The sequence below is a fragment of the Belonocnema kinseyi genome, chromosome 9, assembly GCF_010883055.1.
Source record: "Belonocnema kinseyi isolate 2016_QV_RU_SX_M_011 chromosome 9, B_treatae_v1, whole genome shotgun sequence".
NCBI lineage: Eukaryota > Metazoa > Arthropoda > Insecta > Hymenoptera > Cynipidae > Belonocnema > Belonocnema kinseyi.
In genome coordinates, this window is record NC_046665.1 from 81,806,558 (window position 1) to 81,813,741 (window position 7,184).

The 7,184-nt window shown below is 29.4% G+C and overlaps 1 protein-coding gene across 1 annotated transcript in view; it reads right to left on the minus strand.

Moving 5' to 3' along the window:
* Positions 1-7,184, minus strand: part of LOC117180832 (pikachurin) — a 421,131-nt gene that overhangs the window by 51,764 nt on the left and 362,183 nt on the right. The window lies entirely within an intron of this gene.

A 7,184-nucleotide genomic window follows, 5' to 3' on the forward strand; every position in this document is an offset into this window, starting at 1 on the left:
TAACCTCGTAAGTTTACATATCTAAACCTAATTTAGAATTTTTTAAGGATATGAATAGAAAATTACATTCGTTTAAGAGTGTCGACAAAAAATTTCAAAATTGAATTTGGCGAATTTCAGATAATAAAAGTTTAGTTGAGATCAGTTTAGATTATTTACAAATTTGGTCCTGCACATACTGTAAAAAATACAAATATAATTTCTCGTTATTTCTTTAAAAGAAAGGAAAGAAAAATACTTAATTATTTGTGTAATCGTAATTCAAAGTTTAATTTTTATTTTATTATAAAAATAATTTAAACCGTATTTTTTAGTACGATTTCTGATGATTATTTATCGATCATTTATTTATTTTATTATTTTTGAATATTATATTTGCTATTACCGATTCTGGAAGTTTTACTCCAGCCTCTTTAGCCGTTTTATTTCTTCCTGCGTGTCATTCTAATAAATTTAATTTTCTTTTTTACCTTTGTTCAAAACTTTAATGTTAGAATTATAGAAAGGTACATTTTTGAAGTATGTAATCCTAACTATTTTGACATTTGCTTCCCAATTCAATTGTCGGATTTTCGATTGCCGCGCTTCCGCAGAATAGAGAGATAGGTAAAAGAAAAAATTATATACATAGAACTCCATGGATACAAAATATGTGTTGATACGTCATTTCAGCCGAGGCTTCAACTGATTTCGTTTTAGAAAAAATATACAAATTCATTTTCTTACAAAAATTGATAGCTTCATGAATGAAAAGTGTTGGAATTACAGTTTGAAGTTAAAAGATTAAAAACTTTTAAAGCTGGAAGTCCGAAACTTTCAAAATAGAAAATTCAATTTTGCCAAATTGCATGTATATGAAATTTCAAGGTTTCAATTAAAACGAAAGAAATAGGTTTCGAATTACAAGGATTTCAAAATTAGAAAATCTCAATTTAAAAGTTAATTTTTAAATTGTTTTGAAAAAGTATTTAGAATTTGGAGATAACCCCAATGGAAAGTTATTTTTAGAATAAAGTACCACAAATTAAAATAAAATACGAGAAGGTGAAAATTATCATTTTATCTTTTGTAAAAATATTAAAGTGAAATTTAATTTTTACACTGAAATTATTCAACTGTGAAGACTGTCAATTTTACACTGCACAATATTGAACGCTTGAGGTTACAATTGTTAAATTTTGAATATTTTTCTGTTTTTATTCGTTTGAAAGAAATAAAGGTCTACGTGAAATTACAGTAAGAAGATAGAATGAACTTTTGTTATCGTATCTGATTTAAAAGCTTATGCTCTAAACATTTATTAAAAGATATTTTTATTTTAATTGGATGAAAATGCCTATTTAGAATATATAAAAATTTAAATGAGTTCCCATTATGATAGCGCCAATTATTCGAGCTTACGAAAAAGATAAGCATACGCAAATAATAATTTATTGCGGTTTTGAATTAAGTGACTTTCAAATATAAGATTTCATGTTAATATTGCTCTAATTTTTGATTTTTTGATTTTATAAAAACACTTTCTCTCACGCTTCCGGAAGACATGGAAAATTATTTATGATTTTAAAAGGTTGAAAATTTTACGCATCTGCTTAGGAATAACTTTGCAATGAAAATGTTTGACATATTTATTATTAAAAATAAATGTTGAAACTTAGTATCAATGTACCAAAAATCGAATGAGACACACGATATTTTCAAAAATACTCAATAACTGATCTCTGGCAAGGACTGCCCATATAAGTAAAGTTACATTAATTATAGAAGCTCTCTCACTCCCATAAGTTTTTCCAATTCGTTCGCTAGTTTGAGCACGCCTAGGGCACGCGACTGTTGGTCCTCGAGCTGCCCGCTCGGTTTTTGCATTTCCCCCCGATTTGTGCGCAGACCTTTTAAAACTAAAGGTCAAAGCATCGACAGCTGTAATTTCGTGTTTTTGAATTCTCTTTTGTTAAAGCTTCTTCGGCTTTAACGAACACATTCTCATTACGTATCTGGTGCTTCGCAGTCTATTTTGTCCAAAATTTTGCCCTCATTTTTATATATTCTTAAAATTTGATGTCGTGAACAGCTACCCAGAAAAATCTATCATTTCAATAAATTTATATAATTATCATTCATAATATGCATTGGTATTGGAACATACGCATTTTCTTTATCTTGTTCCAATAATTTAAAAAAACTTCGCATCCTATACAAAAACCCTAACCATTTTATCATTAAAAATTTTAGTGCAACTTGTGTCGTTTTTTCAAAAATTTAATTTGTTTATTATAAATGCTATTTTTTACAATTTAAACTAAGAATACGCAACCGAGCGTAAAGTGGTTCTAAACAAATTTGTAGATATCATTCAGATGGAAAATTTTGTTAAATAAAATGTTATTGCACCTTGTATCGTTTTTCCAATGAGTTAATTTTGTTATATTTAATTTATTTTTATAACAGGAGCTTATAAAAAATTTGTACTTCTTTTTTGGTTGAGCAATTAACTGGCAACAACTATTGTTGTCAATTATTTTTTTTCGTACCTTTCGTCGTTTTTCCAAAAATTTGATTTTCTTATTTTTAAACTTATTTTTCACGATTAAAACACAAACTACGTATACTATCAAGAAGTTATTGATGACAAATCTTTAGCTCTTTTTTGGAAGAACAACTTTTTTCTATTAATTTTTTTATAGCTTTTGTCGTTTGTTCAAAAATTTAATTTTTAATTTTTAATGTTGTTTTTTAAGTATAAAATAAAAGCTAACCGTCCTATCAAAAAGTGACCATGCAAAATTTGTCGATTTTCTTTGAGTGCACAATTTTTATCAAATCGTAATTTGTCTCGTAATGTAATTTATGAAAAAATGTTCTGTTATAGATATACTTTTTCTTTTTCCATTCTCTTTTAAAATTTAGAACAAAATTAGGAAAATTCTTAGAACTCACAAAATGGCGGCGAATTTTCTGAAATGTTTGAAACTTAATTTTCTCAAAAAACGTCGGCGTTTTGTTTTCTCAGGATTTTTTTCAAGGTTGTTACTATTATGGTGAATATATCTCATGGCCAGAGGAGAAACAATGCTTTTTGTTACTGAAAAATAAATATTTATATTGTGTGCTAAAGAACACGAGATATGAACAAAATCAAACAAGCAAATTTACTCCTCCTGGAAAGATCATGCAGAACAATATCCTAAACACGTTTAACTGGCTATTAATATTTCTTGAAAATTCCGGCATCATCAATTGCATCAGAGTAATTTTTTTTCTCAAAGTTCGCTAACGATTCTCAAGCGTCGAAATATGTGAATTAAGCGACAATTTATTTGGGTGTTTAATGGATATAAATTCGTGGGTCGTCTGTTCTTTTAGCCACTAAAATAATGTGCATGAAAGAAGGTTGGTTTATCTGTTTCATTTTGATTAAATATTGTTCTTATAATAGAAACATATGTAGCACTCTTGTTTGTAGACTTAAAGTAGTATACATCTAGAATATGATTCATGAGATATAATTGAAGAAAATTATTCATATAAATAATAAAAATTATTATTATATAATAACGAGATATAACCGGAAAAGGAACGAGGTTTTAATTTCGACAAACGAGTATGTTCCTCGAATGCGGTTTTTTCTTCATCGTTGTTACGGACTTGGACACTGATTTGAGATTTTTCCCAAGTTTTAGACTTGGATGAAGAGTAAATTGAAAATGACGTATGCAACTGTGCAGTACTCGCGCGTGTGGGTGTGTTTTCTCGAAAGTTTAGATTTGTAACCAGTTGTTTTCTCTTAGGTCTGTATATAGCATTAGAGTAAAGCGAAAACTTGGACGTCTAGTTGCAGATCTGTGATGTCTGTTTAGACCCGTAGAAATACAAATACGAAAGCTTTCGTCTTGCGTGCGAGTTGTACTGCAAGTTGGCAGACTTTTGCGAGTGCATTTACTTTGAAACTGCTGCTCTCTCGGCGCACCACTCGTCTCGTTGTGACGAGTTCATGCTTGCACATACATTAAATGCTCGCAGAAAGCACACATATGTATATTTTATATACGTTTACACACACACATACACACACACACACACACATATATATATACATACATACATACATATACACAAATATATAGGTGTAAATATATGGTTCCTGCACGCGAGGGGACCGGAACACGAATGTAAGTACCTATAACTACGTACAGTACTATACTTGACGGTAAATATACTGCACCCTGTGTAATCCACTTCGGATGTAAATTGCTGACAGACTCAAGTGCTTCGCATTACAAGGAGCGATAAGAGTATCGCGAGAGTTTTCACCAGAAATTGAAATTTTCTCCACCTCATTGTAAAGACAAAAAATCTTGAAATTTTCAGAATTTATTGCTTCAGGGTCCTTTTTCAAAGGTTTCTGTTAGTGACGTTTACCTTTTGCTGTCAAGAAATTGGTGCTCTGTGATGGTCTCATAGTTGTTTTAAGTTAGCATGATTTTTTTTTCAAAAATAGCATATCTATCAATTTTTTTGTTTTGTTTAAAAATTACTCTGATTTAGCATTCTCCAGACTCGTCTGATCAAGCATTTTATGCCGAAAGTTGAATTTGGTAACAGCATAACATATATTTTTTAATCGAGCTCAATACATAATTATAAAGAGTGAAAGCGCGAAACCAATTAGATGCCGAATGAGACGCATGCGCAGTTGAGTAACTAGCTCTTGTTAGAATCCCTACACAATTGGCATTTTGCATTTTGATTGTACTACTTGATTCTGAAATTCATGTAATGAAAATTTGTCCTTAATGTATGTCTGTAATGAATTTATTATTAATACAGAATCAAAGTTTTAATAACTGAATCGATTGTATCACATATTTTATTCTCATTATCTAAAAACATTACAATTTTGTGTATGCTGCAATCCATTTCTTGCCAATAGATTTGATAATTCTAACTTTACATTAAATCGAAAAACCTTGATTTCTTAAATAATAATTGAAAGCAAAAGAACTTGATAAATTTCATCATATAATAATATTTGACACATATAATGGTAAATATACTAATTTTACCTGAAGCAATTTCATTAATTATTAATGTATTTGAGGTTAGGTTTCAATGAGTTCGCAGAGTGTAATTACTTACTCTCATCTTCCTCGGGCAGGTTTCGAGGTATACTGGCTGGTGTTTGGTACCTCCGGACACGTAGCTTTCTCGCATTATGCATTTTTAATCATTGATAGAATATTATAAATGATTTGTATGTATACAAATTTCACTGCACCATCAGAAACATCAAGGGCCAGATCAAGAAATCCGATCGGGGCCAGATCGGTATTAGGTTTAAAATCGGGCGATTTCTGCACGGAAAGAGCAAGAAATATTTTTTGTATAACATTTTTTTCAAGTATTTTAAACTATATGTCTAAACTTTTACTTAATGTCTTTTTTTATCTTTCGTTGTTCCTGAAAAAATGTGAACAGTTTATTTTGTGACAAAAAATCTCCTAGCCACGAAAATAATGCAGCTCGCATAAGACTGGCAGGTTGTCTTTCTTATATACGGCCACATAAAAAAAACTAGCATAAAGATGAGTGATTTTTTGAAAAGTAGACGAGAAAATTTCAATATCCATGCATGGAGTTTTTTTAAAGTTAAATTATCATTTTCATGTAGATGGCTAAAAGGAACTAGTTTTCCGCTTTCCTTATTTGTTCCACTTTTTGCAACAAATTTAAATGTTATTTCGCTTATTTCTTTAGAAACATATTTCTTAAATTTTAATAAGAAAAGGGAGAATTTTCCAATTTTTAAATATGAAATTAATCTTATTTCAAAAATCCCAAAGTTACAAATCTTTATTCTAATGGGAAGCAGAATATATTCTCCACACAGTAATCTAACGAAAGATAAAATTTATATGAAAAAAAGATAAAAATTGTCTAAAAAAAGATAAAGTTTATCTGACAGTTTATACACAGTCGGATGTAGACTTCAAAAATTGTAAACAAACATTATTTTGTATAAACTAACCAAAGTGCAGACTGTGTATTCAGTAAGTGTAGGTGAGTGATTTTTGGGTTTAAAATTAGTGAAATAAAGTGAGAATATTTAAAATTGAATACCGCGAGGATTTTTTAATTTATGAAGGACATTTTTTCTGTGAAAATGGACTCAGCCGTCTGACATATAACCTATGTCAAAAAAATATTCACGTCGGATAAACTTTATCTTTTTTTCAGATAAATTTGATCTTTTTTTCATATGAATTTTATTTTTCGTTAGATAACCGTGATGCAACGTTTTTATCTTTTTGAAAGATAAAATTTATTCCTGGGGTTTACTGTGCAGTTTTTAAATATTTTATGTTATTTTCTTCTTGTCCAAAAGAACGTTTCCACAATATCAGAAGTTTTTAGTAACCGATTTTTTTCGATCCACGCCACTTTTCATGTCGAAAACATTTTTTTTTGTCAGTTCAATATAAAGAGATATAATAATATAACAGAAATGTGAATTCTGATTGGTTATCATAACATACAATGTGATATAAATACCATTAAAAAATGGCATTGTATAGGTTTCAAAGTAAAATAATTTATTAAGAGCTTTTATTCAAAATACTTAGTTTTATTAAAATTGGCACTTTATTCACAAAACCGCATTAGCGTGACATTAAATATATATGTTTTAATAAATTCAAAAATCTTAGGATCATGCTAAATTTTCTCTCGCCCTTCTATTCCTTTCAAAACTATTGCATCTACAAAAACCAGTGAAGGATCTAGATACTTGTCGTGTCGGTAGCAGGAATCTTTTATTTACATGGTTGAATAAGTTAGAAGCGTTTAATTTTTAATATTAAACACTGATATGTCTCCGATTAATTTTTATACTATCTATATAAACTATCTTAATCCTTCAGATTGTATTAAAATTTTAATATGAATTACTAACTATAACAATAAATTTAAGATCGAGACCTTTACTCAATAATTTGCACTTGAATCAGTTTCATTTTATGAGGATTGATTATTCACCATAAATTAATCCGCCAGTATCAATACGATGTTCGATCAGTTATGAAAAATGCAGTATTTCTGTTTCCCGGTCGCCTCAGTTGTCATTTCAATTTTGCATGGATAATCACGAGTACTGAGCCCCGTGTGGATACTCTGCAAAATACGTGTGT